This window comes from Platalea leucorodia, assembly GCF_965183815.1.
Source record: "Platalea leucorodia genome assembly, chromosome: Z".
Classification (NCBI taxonomy): Eukaryota; Metazoa; Chordata; class Aves; order Pelecaniformes; family Threskiornithidae; genus Platalea; species Platalea leucorodia.
The window spans coordinates 64143738-64166053 of NC_138858.1; positions in this window are offsets into that span (position 1 = coordinate 64143738).

The following is a 22316-nucleotide window of genomic DNA, read 5'->3' on the forward strand; positions in this document are numbered from 1 at the left end:
TTTGTGAGTTCCTAGGAGAAAAAATACAAGTACTAAAAATTATTAATACAGTAAACAGCATTTGTATTTAAACTCTGAGAAGAAAGCCAAAATGATACTGGTCAGTTCCTGCCTGGTGTAATTCCCTTCTCTTTAATTATATGTTTACCTGAGTGAATGAAGACTTGTTTACCCAAGGGGCACTACTGAAGTTATAATAGCCTGTAAGCTAGGCACATAATTAGGCAGTTTTTAATGATATAAATGATAGGCTATTGTGTCAAATAATTACGGTCTTATCATTCCCCTACTACAGATAAAACTTGGAAAGTAGAAAAATTACTCAGAAATAACCTTCACATGATGTGATGTATCATTCCTCCAGAAGGAAGAGTTAGCAATGGAAGAAGCTGAGAAACATGGGCATCAAGCAGTATGTTCACATCCCTACGTGTACGAGGTCATGCATACCTTAGGGCAATCAGAGTTAGCTCCTTTATACTTCTTCTCAAAACTATGTTCTTCACAGGTATTTCCCATGGCAGCAAGGCTGTTCCAGTCCTGCCCTGCCATGGGGTGGCACTGCACTAATTCCCTAGCTTCCTCCACCCACCACATTTCTTCCATACTTTGGCTCACTGGCTTCTGCTTGCTTCAGAGTTGGTGAGAGCAAACAGGAATCACAGACGGGTATTACTGTCACACAAGACACCAGGAATTGCATCACTGTGTCATGCTGAGGCTTCTGTCAAAAATTCTGGATGGTATCTTTATGAAATGATCTTGTTTCACGAATTCAGGCTGCAATCTCTGCAAAATTAAAATCTTTTTCTGTCTATCATTTTGCTGAACTAGCAGCAATTTGTCCAGCTAAACTCAGCTTTAATACTTTTGACTGAGCTGCCGAGTATGCTTATTTGATCACAGTAATCCCATCTGATGCATCGTATATCATCTGATTATGTTACCCACAATGCCAAGGAGAGTCTGATCTTGTCCTTCTTCCAAGGTTACATCATGTACTGATAATGATTCAGAAGGTAGCACAGCACAGCATATGGCTTCCCCTGCCTTCAGCATGAAAAGTACAGCTGAGAGGATACTTGGATATGGCTCATAGGAGATCACACAGACTGAGAGTGTTTTAACAGGAAAAAAAGTTATCTTATTGTTGTTTTACAATTTGTTCTGTTTGCCCTTTACTTAGTGCACGAGATTTAACTTTACTGTTTTGCAGATAGAACCATTATCAATTTTTCCACTGCATAGATTTATAAATGTTGTGTGACCTCTTGTGGTGTAATAAAATATTACACATATGATCCATTGATAACACAGTTTATGCAACCTGCAATCTACATACAGCCCATCTGCCTTGATGGCCAGATTTCTATTAACCAAAGACTAACTGTTGCCGATGAAACTCTCAATTAACAACAAATCACAATGTAAAAATCTCCCTTCATGGCAGTCATTCAATAAGTGCATGTATTTTCGATAATTCTTAATTGGTAACCATTTTCATAAACTAAAGCTATTTTTTTTTTTTTATTTCTGATATGACTTTAGAATTCCACATTCAGCAGTAATATACAGATGCTGATACTGAAAACATAGCTTTATTCCTGTCATTAATGATGTTTGGCACTGAAGAAATAAAGTAATTAACAAGTCTCTTGAATCTGCTGGCATGCATAGGTTCTTCGAGAGTCTAATACACACATGCCAATAGCAAATGGATAAAAGAAATGTAAGTATTTGCAAAATTAGTCACTGGATATTATATATAAATGTAAGTACTGGTATTCCTTAAGCAATACAGGAAGTTGCAAAGGTATTGTTATTGTGTGTAGGTGCTTTCTATAATCATGCATAAAGCTTGTTAAAAAAACCCCAACAACAACAACAAAACCCAAAACACACACATGAGGAAAATGTGGTATTGTTTTTTAAAATTGCCTGAATCTTTGTGCCTTGTATTGTGTATTACTTGTGGCCATGACAACCAGTGATAGTAGCAAGACTGCAATGCCTCTGCAGTCTTATCACAGCAGCAGCCTATGGATGCACTGCATGCAGTGTACACGAAGGATGCATGCTATGAAATATCATGCAAACACCTGCCATTAGGTCCCCATATCAGAAATGTTAGCTTAATAAATACATCAGAGCTGAAATCAGAAACAACTTCATTTCTGTTTCTAATGTAGTCTAAGTTGTTCAGTCCCCTGAATGAGGTATCTAACACCTTAGAGTATTAGTCTATATGCCATTTCTAAAGCTAAGAGAAGCTTAAGGATACTGCAATGTCATTTTTTCCCTTACTTATAACAGTGTCCTCTCATTACCTGAAATACATGGTGATGTGTAAGAACACTTTCAGAAATGGTTTAACAAGTAATTAACATTAACCACATTGCAAGTAGAATCTAAATTTGATTAAACTTTTAAAAATATTCACCTTTCCTACTCACATTACAGTATATTTCAAGATAATAATTCAGAGATGTGAAGTAGTTTTGATTTTTTCCTTTTTCAACTACACTTCTGTGTTTTCCTTTCTATTGCACTTAGTTTAACATGTGTTAACTGTTGACTGCTTTCCTGTGTTAGTTGTGGTTCCTGAGTTAGTTAAAAGTACTTTCAGGAAGACATGTCAGTTGTACTGATAATGTACAGTGCTTTACCTTTTAATTCTGTGTAAAGCTTGAGTACATGTTCTTCAGAAGATTTTGGATGACCAGAAAGGTGGAAAATGAGAAGTCTTAAAAATTCAGCTCATCAAACAGCCATTCAAACCCAAAAATGAAGAAAACTCAAGCTTTTTGCTTATATATCAAACCATCTGATGTGTGTATGTAAATAACACCTTCAAGTTAGGTAAGAAAGCACCGAATCTAGTTAAAGTTTACATATATTGTGCAATTATGAACAAATTAATTATTCTGCTGTGACTACTCAGTTCTCATTAATAATATGTAGCATATTAACAGAGACACTTTGGAACTTTTTGGAGGGACTTTCCCAAGGCCAAAGAGAAAAATAAAAATCCTCAAAGTTTTTTGCTAAACAAATCAATACATCTTAAGGTGCAAGTCATTAAGTCATAGTTGCGGGGCGGGGGGGAGGGGGGTGTGGAGAAAGGAAAAAAAAAAGCAATATGATTGGGTGAAATGTCAGTGGGAGAAATGTGGGTGTCCTCCACCTTGGCGAACACAAATTAGGCTACAAAGTGGGTGCTCCAGGGCCCCAACAATTCATCAAAAATTATGTGAAATGCTAGTGTATTTTAATCATGCCCATTCTGAAGCAGAAGGATCAGTTCCGGCATTTGATGGCTCAGAGACCTGGATGGTGGCTTTATTAACAGACAGATCAAACTAATAGATGTGTGAAAAGCCATAAAGCCTGCAAAAAGAACAAGAGAACTAATTGCCTCTACATACCAATTGTTAAGAAAACTGAAATCTTCAACATGAGTTCCAAAATCTCTGAAAATCAATCAGAATTTTAAATGTCAGCATAATTGGACACCCTCAAGCGACTGCAGAAAATAACCTTATTGGTTTTTTGGAACAGCAGGTTGTAAATGTGTTGCAGTTGAATGTAGCTGAAGATACAATACAGAGGACATTGAAGGAGTACATGGAACCAAAACATGGGCTCCACATAAGACCCCTGAGCAAGGTGCAGAAAGAGCAGCCTAATTCACTGTGACAGATGTATGTGACGGAGAGAATTCTGGCTGTAACTAGGAAAGTAATGGATATCTTCTGTTATAAACACCTTGGGAGATTTTTTTTTTCAGTCTCAGATCTGAGCCTGTGAACACAGACAAAGTGAGAGAATTTGTTCTTGTAATAAAAGTTACGGTATCTGACTTCCTATTCATCAACTTCCAATTAGACAGGAATGGGAGGAAAAGATCTTATGCATTACAAAACAGCATAAAATATTTACCAAGTATTTTAAGCAAACTTTGTTATTTCTCTTTGACATCTTTTAATTTTCTGGGCTATTATCCTTGAATGGCAACAAGTATGAATCCTTCAAAAATATAAAGTAATTACTGGTGTATATCTCTTCCCTCTTCTTTCCCTTTCTTCAGTAACAATCTCGCTCCTGTTATACCTCTCTGCATTGCTTGGATCTCTCTAGCAAATTACAGTATGAGCTTTTTTCTCCTCACCTGCCTCTCTTTCCCTACAGGCTGTGTTTTCCACTTGAAGCTACTTGCAGCCATAAATTCAAGCACACAGCAGAAAACAGCTGCCTTTGCTGCCCTGAGCCACCCACCGCCCTCCTCCAGTCACTCCATGTAATGCAGCAATCAGTATCCAGCAGCTTGGAGAACTATTACAAGGCAAAATGAACAGCCAGGGGTAAGACAGAGGTTGGTCCCAAGACTGACTGCTCCTGAGCTTTGGATACTTTCCTTCTGTTTCCTCCCCTCCCCCCCCATTATTGATAGTGCAATGGCCATTTTTTTATTATAGTAATAGTCTGTGTACGTAAGGCAGAAGGGCTGTTATTTTTCAGTAGTCCAATAATCCTGAAGTTTGAAAATATTGAAGTTCCTTGATGGGAGTAAACTTTGATAAATTGCTAATGGTAGAAGCAGCTCAATCTGGCAGCAGGCTTCATGCAGACTATGGGATCAACTCACAAGGCTTGATTTGCCTTTCACTTCTACTTTTTTTTTGTAATTCCACTCTTCATCTTTTTCAGATTCACAGCAATTAACATGACAGTAGATTGAAGCCTGTAATGGGTGATATTCTGCAGTTTTCAGTTTTGCACACCTTTGTGTCAGTGACAGAAATTCTCACCAGCTTCACTATGATCAGGACTGGGCTCTCCTGTCCCTTTTCTTGCTGTTCATCTCACAAAAAAATTCAGAAAATAAATTAATATCCTGATCTCATATCTTAAACAGGAGAATGGGAGTACATTCCACTTCAAAGAGGGTACCTCATGTATAATATTAAAAAAAAAGAAAGATCTGAAGACCTCCAAACTGGTTTGGCCTGCAGAAGTATTCATACTACCGAAAAGATAAACTTTTAAAAAGTAAATCTTCTTGCAGAATTTCTGGTAGATGCCTTTTATTGTAAACACAATTTTCACAGGAGGAAAAAAATTTATCAAATAACCAGCTGTTGGACCTGATGGGACCCTCTAACAGAATTTTTAAAGGCTAGGAAAGTGGAAAAAAGTACTATAATACATCTTCGTCTTGCAAGCCTGAGCTAAACTCTATAGGGAAGAAACTTCAGGTCTCACAAAATGAGCAAGAACTATACACACTATACACACTATACTATATACACAAAAAACTCCAAACACTAAGTGATCCTTCACCATTCCTGGAAATGATGTGTCTTTCCATCATGTTTACTAGCCTCATGATCCACTGGAATTTTTACATGCTTTTCTCCTGCCACAGTAAGTTTTCCATTGAATTCAGCATCAATGTATTCTGGAAATTTCAAGGCATCTTCCCATTAATTTAAATCCAGCTGGCATAAATCACTGGCTACTATTTTGACTGCAAAACAGTTTATCTGCAGCTGTCCATTTTCCATGTAAAATCTTCTTATAAGAATATATTTTCCATACAAAAGCAATGCTGAAAGGTGAATGTCTTTTTAAAGGTTTGAGTAAAATCAATTCAGTCTGCATGAACACACGCTACAAATACTTCTTTCTTTATCTGTAGGTATATATAGAGAGATAACTTTATTCTTCATATTTTACTACTCCAAATAGATTACTCAGAATTGTCTGAACTTCAAACTTGACAGGTCTGAAAATTGTTCTTCCAGAGATGAGTGGGGACAGTAGATTTTTTTTATTCCTCAGGACAAATAGGAAAGAGCAGAACTTCTCTTGCTTAAACCTCCCAGACTATCTCACAACTTAATTTCATTTTAATTATAAGCATGCTTTCAGCCAAAATGCTTTTTAGGAAGGTGAAGAGATATAGCAAAAAAGAAGGTTCAGCAACATCTTATCAATGTTTTGCCCTATTTTAAAAAAAAAAAAAAAAAAAAAAGAGAGAGAGAGAGTGTCCCGATCCAATGTCGGGAGAGGTTTCGATATGATCCCAAGGATGAGATTAAGACGCAAACAAGGTCAAATGCCGTACAACCTTTTGACTCTATTTTGGTGAACAAAGGGGTGAGGACCGGGTAGGGAGATGGGGGGAAAAAAGGAAAAAAAAGAGAAAGAGAAAAAGAGAAAGAACGTGCTCAGGCGGGTGAGAAAAGAGCCACGTAGGGGAACTAGCTACCGCCACTCCGAGTCCGGCGTTGTCCCGTCGATCTGTGTCCGCAGGAGCAGCTTCCAAGGAGGTGCACGGTGTAGGATGGGAAGAGAAAGAGAGAGAGCAGAGGGCGAAGAGAGAGAGGACCTCAAAAGGCGCACGCGGTCCTTTTATAGGGCCATGCACATGCGCAGAACGGGTCTGCGTACATGCAGTTTGCGCTTCTGCTTTTCGCGCCCTGGTGTCCGCGCAGGTGTACGTGCAGTTCATGGTCCTACCCTTCGTGTCCTGGTCTCTGCACGGGCGTCCTGTGGTGGTTTCGTCGGGGGCTGGATGTCGAAACCAGAAGATGGCGATAGAACGACAATGTCGAGACAATTCTGGTTCCATAACAGTCCTCGACAGAGAGAAAAAAGAAAAGATTGTTAGGGTGTTTTTAAGCGTTCATTCAAGCCGCCAACACAAGCCTTACTATGTTGTTTCTCTATATCGCAGTTATCTGCCAAAAGAACCCTGGAGAAAGATTTCACAGGGAAAACAGAATGAACAATGCTTCTGGAACTTAGGAGAAGATAGAGATATAAGCATAAAGAAATTCTTAAATTAGGTTGGAATATTTACTCAGAATTTTAGAGGAGGAAGCTCTAATTCAGATTAATCCCATGTGTGCTTGGATGTGCATCTCTCCAGAGCACCATTCTTTCTTCTGAAGGCATAGTTTTCTTGCTGATGAATTTTAAAAAATGTGTCCTGACACTCTGTCTTGGTTATGGGTAGTGCAGGTGCAAGAATAGAGTTCAAATAATTTGTCAAGAAACACCATCATTAAAGGCAACATAAAATCCATATAAACAGTAGCATGCATTTTATATTGCTCTGCCAAATACTCTGTCAAAGAGGAAATTTTTTTCAAGTATTCATTTAGGATTCCAGGAATATGAGTATTTAGCACTATGGATAAGAAACATAATGTGAGTGAATAGGAGAAAAAAATTCAAGTACTGAAATGAAAGTACTTTAGCAAATTGACTGGATTCTACTCACTTTCTAAAGGTATAAATCCAAAGTATCAACATTGTTTTCATAAAACCAGTATACATTTTTCAATATCAATGAGTACGACATATACTGGAAAATTAAAGACAACTTTAAAAATTAAAAATTTAAAAACCTTTCCTCGCTTGAGTTTTCTTGAATATAAGTGTGAGTTCTGTGCTACATCATAGCAGGTTTTAAACAAAATAGACTCTGCAATGAAAAGTAAAGCAGAGACATGTTCTGCATTCATCAGAGCATGGTCCAAAGAAATTAAAAGGATCACTAAGGCTTCTACAGTAGAAACAAAATGGAAAATGAATTCATTAAGCTCAATCTTGAATGCCTTGTCAGTTTATAGTAGATATATTACATAGTATGTATCATAGTAGCTAAATTATGAACGGGTAAAACAACAGCATGTTTCAGAAGTGAGGTTCTCTCCCTGATAAACTGTATTGAACTATTGCTGATTTTTTGTGTTAAGGTGTTACAGAGTTTTATGCAAAATTGTCTGAATTAACATCAAAGTGTTTATTGAGAAGGTATAACAAAACCTGTTCTAAAGATAATTTCATCTTTTAAGTCTGTGTAATATCGATTTCTACTAGATGTACTGATTTTTCTACTGTGTCAGTGAAAGCGGCCATACAAAATTATGGCTGAAAAGGTAGGATTGCTTTTCATGGTTGAAAAGATAGTTAAATTGTTCTTTCAACTATTTTTTCTGTGAAAATAAGTGATTGCTTTTCTCAGTTTTTGGCTAATGATTTGTGTGAATCTTCTGTTCATGAAAGTGACAGATTTATAGATCTCACAGGCAAAATTTAGCCAGGCAGTTACTATGCAAATTTCTCCAGATTTGCCTGTCATTGTACTTTAATCTTTACTTTATCTGCTTTATCTGCCAACTTCTGTGTAGGAAAAGAAATCTCACAAATCCTGCAAGGAAGAGTGGAACCACAGCCTCACACAAATCTTCCAAGTTCAGCACATCCTCTCTCCCATCTTGATCATCCATATGTTATATGATGAAAGAATCAGTCTTTCTCCCAGTCAATTTCTCAACCTCCTTCACTTGTCAAAAGAAGTGCTATTATTATTTATAGCACAGTAACACCTAGAGATTTCAAGTGAGACGGGAAGTCAGGGTGCAATTTATCTCTCTAAAAGTAGATTACTAACACTGATTCAAACGTTTTGCTGTTTGGAAGCTGCTCACCTGAACACCCCCTCTACCATCAAGAAACACATTTGCTGTCTTCACTCATCCAGGCAGCTGCATTCAGATGTCCACAGGAAAATATGCATCTGGACTGCTTCCTTTGCACAGATTCTCCATGCACACCCATGTTATTCTAGGCATTCAAACCATGGCCAAAACTGGTCATAATTAAACTCTTCCTTGCTGACAGCTGCAATAAGCTTTTTGCTCTTTACATAACCATTAATTTTTGTAATGCCAGGACCCACCAGCTGGGCATCTCTCGAATAAGGCACCTCTCAAGGTGATACCAATCTGTAAATTATCCTTGTTCATGCACCTTTCTTGGTGCCTGGATCAGCAACAGTATAATCAGCAACAATAAAGAAGAGAGAAATCCACTGGACTTTCATGAAACTCCAGATCAGGTAAAAAAGACAGAAGCAGGAAAGACTACATAGAGTTTGGTGGAAGACAGTACTCGGGGAAAAGGGATGTTTGCATTTAGTGGTGGACCCACCTGGGCTAGCATGAGGCATGTCAGGTTCCAGGACAATTAAAAAAGCCCCATCTAGTGAGCAGAAACAAACTAATATAAAGGCCGTAAAGGCAGGATGGGGGAAGCATCCCAAAGCATGCCCTCATGTTTGCCAAGCAACATACTATTGTCATATACCACTTGCAAGAAGAGAAAGAGCTCCTGGAAAGAGCACTTCAGGGCGCCCTTGTACTTGACCTTTAAGAACCATTGGCTGTTTCTGCAGGCCAAAAGGCTGAGGGAAGGCAGCCACCGCACAGAAGGATGAGGGAAAACTGGACTAGGGATAGCCAAGTGAACAGCAACTGCCTTGGAGCTTGGTGGAGATCCTGGAGTGGGGTAGATTAATCCACAGTTACACCAAGAGAGTAGATTTCCAGCATCACAGGCACCAAAGGCAAGACAGGAGCTATAGTGACTCATCACATGCAAGACATTGTTGTCGCATACTGCTGCCCTAATCCGGGGAGCTCTGACTCAGCAGATGAGAATCCTCTCAGCAAAGGAAAGCAGACAGGTAAGTCTGATGGAATAGGAAAGGATTTGATATGGACTGAAAAAGTGATGTGGGTTGTAAATAAAAGTTATAACAGAAAAAGCAAAAAAACAATCTAGAATTTATGACTGCCTTGTTTATCTCATTGGTCATTTGCTGTGCTCTCTCTTGAATAGTCCGTCTCCTGGAGATGGAGCAGATGGCAGGCCAGGCACCACCCCAGGTACTTTGATGCAGTGTTGGCAGGCTGTTGTTCAGGCATAGTATAGGTAAAGGCTTTTCCTTTTGGATCTTACCTTCCTTTGCTTCACAAGCATGCCTTGCTACTGCTGACTGACAAGCAGAGGTAGTAGTAGCATCAGGAGCTGCAGTGTCAGCAACAATTCCTTAAGACTTGATGTTTATAGTTTCAGTTTGGGCCAGTGTCATGGGTGCGTTAATAATAGGAATTTCACCAACAGGGCTGAGTTTGTGCAATGAAGCTCTGAAAAGCCTTGTTTGTCCCTGACTCCTGGAAGAGGGAGCCATGTTCCTTCAAACAAGAAGACATGGTAGACCAGCACTCCTCTTTAAGTGATTGCTAGAAATAACAAGCTCTTGGGAAATGAATCTATGGAGTAAAGAGCTTGGACACACCTTTGAGTTTCTGTTAGCAAGACCACTGAACTGGAAACGCAATGTGGTGAATACTGACAGATGGTCTAGGCAGGGACAGGTATCTAGAGATTATAAGGAAATCTTTAAGCTGAATCACTTCCATGCAATATTTTCCCATACTGATCTAAGTACTTGTCCTGGGAAATGCAGAGTAGCAGGGTTGCTCTGGAGCTGTGCTCCTCTCTAGTGCCCACAGCTCTGCTGGTGACAAGCGGAGTGAAAGGGAAAAGTGTTTGGTTGGGAACCTATAGACCACTGGACTGTTCAGGAAATGCAGCTCAGGAGAGTTCCAAGACTGAGAACAGAGCTGTGGAAATTGGGTACTGGTATGCTGAATTCCCACACATCACATAGCTGCCTTTGATGACTGACATGCTGAGAGCTGCAGAATTTGTGACAGATGTGAGAATGCTTGACCTCTCCCCACACCATCCTAGCAAAGATGGGGAGAAAGCCCAATATTTTGAAGTGGATGATGGATTCATCAGTTTCTTAACTGCCTCCACCTAAACTTGGGGGAGGCTCATTTTCTACCACAGGACAACTCAATGGCAGCTACTAGGAGTGGCACAGTGCTGCCTACATCAAAACATAACCTGGACTATAATCTAGTGTGTCATCAGTTGGCCAAAGGCCAATTCAGGGGCTGAAGAAGGAGGACAGCCAGGAAAGAGAACTTGGGAATGCAGAGACATGTTGGTATTTCCTGGTGTGAGACAAGATTTCACTGTTAGGTACAAGAAGACGTCTGTATTAGAGCAGAAATATGTCAAAATTGGCTCTCATCTTCCAGTAAGTCACTTGAATGATACTGTACTTCTTCATAACATTGGAATGGGAAGGAGAGGCTCCTTCCACTATGAGGGACGGGACATTTTTTGTATGCTTAGGTATGTTGGTGAGGGAGGCTTTGGAAGATTTGCTGACCCTCCATTTCTTTTCCTAGTCTTTCTCTTTAAAATGTGAAGAGCTGAGAGAATGTAAGTACGTAGCTCTGCTCTTATTTCTCGTGTAGTCCTGGCTACCGCATTTAAGTCCCCTTCTGTCCTATGCCCTTGGCATTGCTTGGTCCCTTCCCCACCTAAGTCCTCTACACCCGGCTATATCTATATTAGTAAGTGGATTTGGCCCAGTAGGAATAGATCTGTAATGCAGATTATCTGCTGCTGAGTACCAGGTGTCCACTACATGTATTTCAAGTGGCTAGGTATGTGTACAGGTACCTTGATACAGCACCGTGAAGATGAATGACTATAGAGAGCACAGTTGTCCAGTCTTCCCCACTGCATAAATGGGACACATGAATTGTGACTCTATAGAAGCACATTTTTAGGAGAGACTTTTAGCCTAAGTATGGATGTCTACTCTTAGTCAGGTGAATTGCACCCTCAAAGTTAGAATCACAGTGCAAACTTACATACAGTCCTTAGCATAAGTAGTTTATGTTTGTGAACATTGTATTACCTCTTTGGAGGTGATCTGTAAAATTCTTATGGTCCTTTCCTCTCAGATATATTAGTATGGAAAAAAAATTGTCCTTGATTTCAAAATTATTCTAAAGCTTTCCCTCTCCAAAGCCAGTGAAAGGAATATTATTTTCTTTACTGCAAGATGAAAGCAAGCTCCTGCATCTCCAAATCAGCATTCTCTGCACCAGAGGATTCTTGAACAGCAGAATATTCTACAATTGCATGTTCCTTTGTAGTCATGTAGTCTGGACATTCATGCAGTTCCCACCCAGTCAACAAGTGGCTAAACCAGGGACTGATGGTTCAATGATACCATAGAGCATTACTGTTATTTTTAAATATATAATGCATCTTAGTAAGCAGACAATAAGGCATGCTCTTTAGTTTGTTTTGAGGACTGATTTGATTTTAAAAGAGTAGATCATTGACTTGACAGATAACACAGTCCATGTATTATCAACCTAAAGCTCCTTTCCTCCTGAACAAGTAGATAAAAAAAGTAGAGATGTGAGACCTACATAAAAGTCTATTTTTCAATACCATGAAAACGTCCACAGATTTTCACCAGTACTGCAGTGGAATGCAAAGTAAAAAGGAATCTCTAAAATTCTTAGGTTTTATTCCAAATCAACATATATTCTAACAATAATATGCACTTAGTTAAACTGGTAGCCCAGTTTTTGCATTTTCATCATGAAAATTTGTAGCTGTCAGCATCAGTACTTTTTGAACGAGGTACAATACGACAAACCATCGTCCCAAGTGGAGACCTCTTTGAAGTTCCATTTTACTGGGGAATTACCCTGCACCTGAGACTAAAATAACACAGAGCACTATTTGTCCTATAAAATAAAAAATGAGTGACTTTGCTTTGTCCTACACATCAGCCTTCTGGACTGTACATCATAGATATTGCATACATGTTCATCCATCATTCCTGTTTCCTTTCTACAGGACCAAATCACACTTTTTTTAGTCTGCATTTCAGCTGCCAAAAAAACTAAAGCATATATGAAGCCAGTTTTAAATTACTTAATAAAGCTTCACTTATGTAAATCTTATTCTGCCTAAAGCTCTATGTGTAAGTAAAGATGCCTTAGTGTACAGCTGAGTGCATAGCTTTTCCTCTTATCTGATTTTGCCAAGCATGATTCAGAGTGTTTGAGAGTTCCCCCATGAACAGCATAGCAGGAAGCCTCCCTTTTTTTGGATTTATATCTGTGCCTCCTAGGCACTTCCTCTCTACTTTTAGTACACTCAGCACCATCCTATTGCCCTTGCCTTTTCTTTTTCCTCACAGTATTTCCCTGTTTCTTCTAATATCCCTACCTCCTTGACTGACTGACAGTCAGCACATGCCAGTTTTGGTTTGGAGCTGAGAAAGTGCTGAGTGATTACCTAGTATCCACATCTTGACTGGGCATCTGATTCCTGCCTCTTAAAATGGATAAGGCTCTGAATTATAACTGCCTCTCCCTCAGTGCACACTGTAGAGCACAGATTCCTCTTCTCCTGCCAACTACTGATTTGATTTACATCATTTGATTTACAGTAGGTCAATGCAACCAGAAATTTTTTGAGGGGACAGACAAATATACCTAATCACTACATAATTGTTTATTACTTGGAAAACCAGGCCAAAAAATAGTTAACATTTTTATTTTAAAAGATCCATCCATACTCTGTGTTTTTGTTAATAAGACTAATTAAGAAAAAGTATAAATAAGAAGTTATTTATTTAAAGCTTTTCAGTTTGAGATCATTAAATTCTATTTTAATATTCATTGTTATTTCTGAGACAGGTTATAAAGAAATGATGCATAAAGAAGTGTAAGATGCAAGGTGCTTAAATGGATATGGTTTTGCAATTTGAGAAATGAAACTTAAAAAGAGAAGGTTCAAACAGAAAATGTAGCTACTTCATTGATAATGTCAGTATATTTTTCTAAAGTTTTGTTCTTCAAGTAGGAAATAGAAGCCATTTTCATCTTGGCTTTGTTCCAAATTTCGTAGTTAAGAGCAATCAAGTTAGTTTTCACAGCTTAGTTAGAAAGGCTCCGAGTAATTAACAGAAATATAATTTAAGAAAATTGTACCTTCTTGAATATCACATTTGCACTGAGACAGCATAATTGCTTCATTCCAGGCTACTGGAAGATTCACATGTTCCCCAGAACCTAAAGCGCTAAGACCTAATTTTCTCTGTTTGGAAGGAAAAGGGTAAAAGGCTAAAGAAAAGTTTAAAAAATTTCTGGTTCATTTAGCTGACGGAACATCTTTCTTACAAGCAAAAAACAGCTTTGTTTGAACGAAAATTGCATATTTTAGAGACAACATTAAATGAGCTTGCTGATGCAAAACTCAAGAGTAGGAATTAATGAGGCATCAGTGTTAAATCTCTAGAGTTAGCACTTAAGTAAGAACAGGCATTCATACCTATAATTATAGTCTTATTACCCATTTTAAACACGTACCAACAAAAACAATTATTTACCACCTCTGTTAACAAATCTGTAACTTCAGCCAAGATAGTCCAAGGATACTACTATGACAACCACTGTAACAATAAAATCACTGGGAAATCTGAAAATGCATTACCTTGCACTACTTTGGGGTTTTGTCATTTGCACTTTTGTAGATCAAAACACTTTTTTCTCAATAGACATCCACTTATGAAGTGTTTTACATCCCCATGGAGTGTTTAATATCCAAAATGCTGGCACATACTTATCATTAAATAAGGAAAATACGCAATAATTAGATCTGTTAATATTTTGCATATATTCAGTGATTTATATGAAAAACACAAGAGCCAGAACATTCTTTCATTTCTAGTATTACCACCCTTCTAGAAGTGATGCTGGGGCTGACACCATCAGCTGGCTTCATTCACCAGTAATTCCACCATTAAGGAATTAAAATGAGCTTTTTCTTTCTCAACATTGGTGTAGTTAATGAGAAGGCAGCGGTTTTGGACAAAAAATATAGATAGGATCAGCTGCAGGCTTAGGGAAACTAGGCAGTTGTCTGCAGTGGCAGACTAACCTGAGTAAAATCACCCCAGAAAGGGGCAGAAAAGGTCTTACCAACTAATTTGTCTGCACAAGACCTGCGGGAAGCTTTGCTTGCTGGTGATCCTATGAAAGAGATCTGACAGTGCAAAGTTAGGGTGATTGCTGGCTGGAGGAGGACAGTTTCACAGCTGCACCATATCTTATTTCCAAACCTCTCTACAGTAATAAGAAGCATAGTTGTTTGGGGCTTACTTATTTTTTTCTTATCTGTAAGGCAGCAAAACTCAGCTGTGTCTACACTGCTGAGAAGGTGTGAGACACTTCTGACCAGAGAGTGCAGAATTAATGTTGTCAGTAAATGCGCTATGCTGAGGCTTTTGTTTTCATCTGTACATTTCAGTTCATGAAAGGGGGCTGTATCTTTATTACTGAGTGTGTTGTAAAGCATTCTTCCAGTGCTGAAATTAATCCAGGCTTAATTTGGACAAAAATGGATTGCTAAACTCAAGCCCAAAAGCAGCCAAACCTCACTAAGATGCCTATTCTAGGGTGCCAATTATAAGAATTTTTTGAGCTCTTTTAGCCAATGCTCTTTTCATGCCAAGTTTAAGAATGGCAGCACAAAGGATAACCCTCAAAATGAAGGCCCATAATTTGCAAATAGGGCCTTAAGTGTTTTATAATTTCTGCATTTTCCATTTGGAATGTAGGACAAATTATATTAGCACCACAACCTTGTCTTTAAGGCTTACTAAATGCCAAATGCATCACTTTCATAATATCTTTCCAATTTGAATGACCATTCTGTTTCTATGCATTATCTATTTTTGGCTTAGAAAGCCCACAAGGAATCATTTTGGGTTGCAGAATATGGTGTTTACTGTTTCCTCCTTTCAAAACAGTTGCAAAGATTTTAATGGAGAGTATAAAATAAAACATAAAATTCATCAAAGCAGTATTACAGCTAAACTGTTCCTCATAACATTGCTAAAAATTCTCTTGCACAAATTTAGATTTATACAACTATAAGCTAGTTAAAATCTGTATATTTTTCTGCTATGTTTTAAAGTATTATGAAAGCATTAGGACTGGGACCTCAGACACAGCATCATCCTTTTCATTATATGTAAGCCATTTACTGACTTGACATCCCATTACTATGCTGTGTAAGATAAATACTATTAAATTGCACTTACACTTTCCAGTAGTCCCTGGCATACTCCATGATCACTAAAAATAAGATTAAAAAACTTCTGCTTCTAGGAAAACCCCACTCAGGCAGTGGTTTCACAGCAGCTTAAGCCAGTCACTTTGACATGGTATCATGCTTTTAAATGGCGGTGTGGGCCCAGGCCCACTACAGCACTGAGCACATGTGATTGTATCATAAATCAGCTCAGGAAGATTGTGCATTTGGAAACGAACTCTACCAAAGGGTGGGAAAAAAAAAAGGATTACTTGTCACAGAGATCAGCTCCCTTGATGAGTTGAATCCATGGTCCCAGAAATGGTGGTGGACAGTAGCAGAGGGCATGGTGAGACTTACTATACATGGCCACTAAAGCTGCCATGCAACTGCACCCTTAGACCCCTTGGAGAGAAACATGGCCTTCAAGACCTGGGATAAACTCCTGTCCCTGCTGCCATCAGTCTCACCTCCTCTCCATCCCCAAGGCCTCTTTGGTGGTTGCAAGAAGTGTTCTGCCTTGATTGAGCTTAGGGGGAGAAATTATGCATTACCTGACAGTTTAGTAACAAAGCAGTAGATTGCATTTTAAAACATCCTCTGCTTGCTACTGATGTTATATTACTGCAGGTTCCTGGGCAAATAATGTGGTGAGAAACACATAAAACCTAAGACACCTGATTACGAGGCACAGCCTGAATTTGTTTCAGTTTGAGGCTGAACTCCACATGGCTTCATAATATAATAGGGTTTTGCCCATGCCGTGCATTGTATAGCTGCAGGGAGGTGATACACTGGCTGAGAGGAAGCTGCCTCTGGAATCAGAGTCTGCTTGGGGCTTAACCTGCTCTGTCACTACACTCCTTTCTAGCCTCTAGTTACTGCCTCTTGCATGGCTCTGCACAATGCAGCTCACTTAGCACCAAGTCAGGCATCACCTAATATTGTTGTGCTTTGCACAGCGGAGACATATCCCAGGAGCTTTTCCATTGATTTGACTGGGCTTTAGATGATCTCTGTAAATACTAAGATAAACTTCAAAAGCTGGCAATTCTAATTATGCCTGGCAGGAAGATTTCCTCTGATATCCAGGCACAATAATAGCAACCTCACAGAATAAAAACTGTAAAAGTTTTTTTTTAAGGACCAGTGCCACTGTGTACGTACCAGTATGCAAGATCACAGCCTGACTTGGTTTAGTTTTATTTATGTCACTGATTTTACTGTCTCAGTATTTTAATTATTAAAACTTCAAACTTTTGTTTCTACTTCTATAGAAAGAGTTGGTGGATGTGAAAAACGAAGGGAAAAATAAATAAATAAATAAATAATGTATATTATTTATATATCAATAGATAGCAGAGAAGTTTATTTTTTCTTTCAGTACATATCATGCATCTGGCAAGCATTTTTCTATCTAGTTCTTATTTTCTGGACTTCCTGACAGATTGGACTTCTGAATGAATTTGTCTGTGATTTCCAAGTTACATCCTGGAAATTACAGAAAACATGGAAAAAATATGGAAAAAAACCTGCAGCTTTACTTTTAATTTCTTATTGAATTAGTTGCAGTGCTTTGCATATATGATACAAAATGTATTATTATGATACTTTTAAATAAGATTTTAATTGAGATACAACTTTCATAATGATATTGTGCTAAACGATCTAAGTCTTCAGAAAATGTTTTGCTTGTAAACCTCTGCAAGGGTGAGCTGAAAAACTAACAAAGAATTAGCTTGTTGCTGAATTCCTAGATGCCTATTCATATATGAAATCCTGTTTCTCAGATAGGAATTTTACCGCTGTTCCCATAAACCAGAATTTCACCCCTTTTTCTTGATATGGTCATATACAAACTTGTAAATTGTCTTTTCCCATGGTAAGATCACCTTATAGTGGGCTGTTCTTGTTGGGCCGTTAAAACCACATCAGTATTTAAATAATATTGGTAACATGGTTCAAAGCACTGACTTCTTGAGCCTGCAGCTGGTCAGAAACACCACTACTGTTAGTCCTGCAAATAGCTCTTTTTGCTTTATGACGTTGACTCTGAAACCTAACAACCTAACTAAAGTAATAGCACAATAATTTCACTTTGCTGGATGCCTGTTGGCAAACCTCAGAACTCAGAGCTGACCCACAGCTCCCAGCCATGTGCTTTGCCCCCTTCCCTCATGCCTTACAAGTACCCAGGAGATGCGCTATCAGAAGACCCTTCACATTTTCATGGGACTGGTTATGTGCTCATTTAGCTCCCCCTTTTGCCTCGCTGTGGGGCTGGGTGGATGCTGATGCTGCTACAGGGGAGGTGGCAGGAGGGCAAGACTGGAGGTGGAAGGTGGAGAAGGAAGGAGCACAAGAACACTTTGCAGTGGCAGCTGGTCCTCAGCCGCATTGCAAAGCATGCCCTCCTTCCCAGCACTGGGGCCTTTACCAGGCTATTTCCTTTGCCTTGACAGGCTCCAAGTGGCTTATGTGGCCTCTGCTACCTGCTACATCTGTAGGTCATCACGCATAGTCAATACGAGATTTTGTATCTCATTAAATATTACACTGTAGGGACAATGAAAGTAATTGTAACTTCATCCCAGGTTAAAAAAAAAAAAAAAAAAGAGCACTGTACAGCTTGTAGTGCTTTACTTCATATTTAATTCAATTAAACCCTACATTTTAAATGTAAATGAAATGGCCAAACAATTTCCAGTCTGCTGAACCAATATCCCGTGGAGTTTAGGCCCAGCTTGTACACAGGGCTTTGATAATAACCAAAAGGTACACTTTGAAGCAGCAATTGCTGGAATCAGCAATTAAATAAAGTGGTGAATTAAAACTAACATCAACAAGTGAAGACAGGCGAGAAATAATCAGCAAATGGCAGAAGGTGAGATACATACAAGGCAAAATGGAAACTGAAAGCTGCTACAAGGAGGCATGTAATATGTAAGCTGGGATACAGTGACTTACACAGAAGCTAGTTTAGTCCCTGGACATGCCCAGGGCTGGGGAAACAGGAGACTGGCACCAGGCTGACATTACTCCCCTTACTTTAGCACTGAGAGCAGTTCAGCTGCTCAGAGGAGAGACCTCCAGGTCCCTGCAGTTCCTTATTACCAATTGCTCACCGCTGTGTCAGAACCAGTGTATGATTTAAGGTAGGTCTGCACTGCAGATGAGGAAGCAGTTTGATAATACGCATAGCAAACCCAGCTAGTTTTAATGTCTTTAGCTGGTGCGCCAGTGAGGGGTCAGCAGCATGGGCTGGTCGTGACAAATCAGAAAGATGTTCTGTCCTATGCTGACGCCTGAACCAATGCACCTCCACTGCCATTGCTGCTCAAACTAGCTCAGCCTTGCCTGCACAGATGGCGGTCATGTCTCTGACTGCAGCCTAAGCACATTCCTCAAACAAGTCTATGGGTGTTTCAATGCGCTAGCAACAAAATAGGATAAACTGGATAGATCCAAAAAGTCATTGAGCCTTTCGCATGACCCAGCCATATTTACTGTCCTGTAATGGCTTCAGGGTGAGCAAAGTCTATGATGTGTTTTCCGTCTGTGATTTTTAAGATTTAGTAATACATAATACTTGTCAGAGAAAGAAAATATTGAATGATTAGATATGGCATTTCAGGTTTCCCCAGGCGATGTAAAAATTAAATCAAAGTACACTGTACTTTTCCCACAGTCAGAGGAAAGTCCCAAGGCAAAATCATCCTCTCTAATCTACTTTTCTATTTCTAGTATGTATTTTGCAAATAACTTTTGCCTTGTCAATTATTTTACAGATACTAATGGCAGCCTGTGATGCATTATTGAAAAGAAAGAAGACTGCTCATTTGTAGCCTTATGTGTAGAAAGTGAACTGCTTAATTGGATGCTTCTCACAGGCTGCCACAACTCAATTTAATGAATATTTAATGACAATATAATGTAGCTATTTTTAACCAATAGCTGACTGCTGCAAAAAAGGAATGCTTCACAAATACAGGCATTGGAATCCAATACAGTGCACTGCAACCAAAAAAAGTCACGAAACTGAAAACACGAGCAAGCATCTACAAAGCAAGAAAAGTCACCTAAAACTATTACTAAATACTATTTTTTTCAGGATGAGGACTAGCCACAGGAATATTAATGGTACCAAAAAATTCTATAATAGTTCAATTTTAGAATAAGATTTATTAAGAATCACATCACGTTTATGACCCAGTGGTATGATGATTTAACGGTTTATAAGACATATTCCATTACAACATTTGTTTAACTACTTATTTCTTAGAAGAAAAGTGAGGTGGTTACCAAAATTAGAACAACCAGAGTCTTATTTCTGCATCCATTTCATTTGATTTTCTTCTCCCCATCCTTCTGTATTTCATCTTCTTTCCAAATTGCCCACTCGTTTTCACTTTCTCTCTGGGTTTGGTTACATTACTAGCTAAAGGCTGCTGCTCTTTTCAACCCAGGCCTGGGAAAACACACCACTAAAAAGCTCCAGACTGTTTGCAGAAAAACGTGTGACCCCACAGGTCCAAATGCCATTAGTAACAGCTGGATAGATAGTCTGCAGCTCATCCAGGAGGACGTCAGGTGTGGAGGAGATAACTGGATCTCAGGCCAGTCTGTCCTTACAGACATTCTTTTACCCCGCATGCATGAAAACACTCTGTTTCATTTCTGTACCTGCTGCAATCTCCATTTTTCCACCCTCCACCCCCACTCATTTTTTTTAAGCCAATCTTGACTCATTCATCTGTGGTGATCAACAGGAGTCAGTTCCCCATATCTTCCTTCCTCCCTTCTGAAAAGCATAGTTAATGAAATGCAAATAGAACATCAGCTCATAAATATTGTGAAAATGACCTAGGGCTAACATGGTTGTTAAGCAACCAGTTCCCTCCTAATCACTTCAGCTAGGGATGGAGATAGGTTAGTGTTGATCTGGCAAGTCTTTTCTGAACACAGGAACTATCCTACTCTACCATTACGCCTGGCCCAGTGTCATGCCTCTGACAGCAAACTGCAATCAGGTATTTCAGAAGTGTAAAAATTTTGACAATTAGGAAATGATTCGTGCACTGGCAATTTTTTTTTAACTCTTAATTTGTAGTGATTGCTATAGTGTGCCCTGTGTGTATTTATTCTAACACAAAGATGAATGTTGTCTGAAGGTGAAGATCTTTCCAACAATGAGTTTCACAGAATTAACTGTGTTCTGTACCTTCTAAAACTTCTTAATTTAAATGTAGTTCCTTTAGATCTATTTGTATCTCTCCTTACCCTTTATTATGAAAAACAATAAAGTGCACAGTATACAACCACAGTTACTACTTTCTATACTTTTTTTTAATCTAAGCCAACAAATCTTTTCTGATTGCTGACACTTAACATTTCTATCATATTATCAGTTTGAGAAAAGACTATCAGAACACAGTACAGCATTTCAGATGAGGAATTCTCTATATATCCTGCTACATACAGAAGAGATATTTCCACTGAATCATTCATAAATAACTACACATCTTTTCCTTCTTGATTAAATTAATTTAAAACCCAAGACTATGGGACAGTGGTAGAACTATTTTTCCATTTTGATTTTATAAGGAAATTTCTTCTAAACAATAACAGCATTTGAAACTGTATCTCAAACTACTTTATATTTTTTCCATTAGCATTTTAACACATTTTCATGTTATTTCAGATTACTCCTTTCAGTGTGCCTTCTTTTACCATCATCTCTTATCTATTCATCTGACTCCACTGTGTCTCTCTAGGTTGCTTCACAGCTTTCTTTGATTTTGCCTAACCAACATAATTATGTATTACCTGCAAAATCTGTCTTCTTACCGTTCATATACTTTTATCCAATGATTGATAAATACATTAGGCAACATCACTTCTAATGTGCCACAAAAGGACTTCTGCAATGCTGAAAACAATCCAGGAACCATTGCTTTGTTTGCAATCTCTTAGCCAGTTTCTTATCCATTATAGTCATACACCTCTGATCCTGTGAGCAGCTGGTTTCCAGAATATGATCTTACTGCAGAATTTTGTCGAAGGTTTTTGAGTCAATAGTTACAGCTGGTAGTTCTCCATCGTCCACTGTTTGGATGGCTCAAAAACAATTATCTGTGACTGTAAAGGTATGTTTTTTCTCTGCAGAAATAGGGATGGTTTAGCCCTTATATTTTATATCTTATCATTGTTTCAAAATATATACGATGGTTCAAAGAAGGCTCATTGAAATAAAATTTACCTAGTACCTTTAAAAATAGTATTTATTATTATTTTACTGTCTCAAAAAATCTGTACTAGTTCTGTTAAGATTAGTCTGTTTTTCTAATAATTCTTTTGCATTTTTGTGAATTCTTGGATGATTGTCCTGCAGGAATAAAGCATAAAAATAAAAAATGCCACAAGGTCTCAGTCACTCCTTCCCAAAATATAATAGAAGTGTTTCCCCTTTTTTC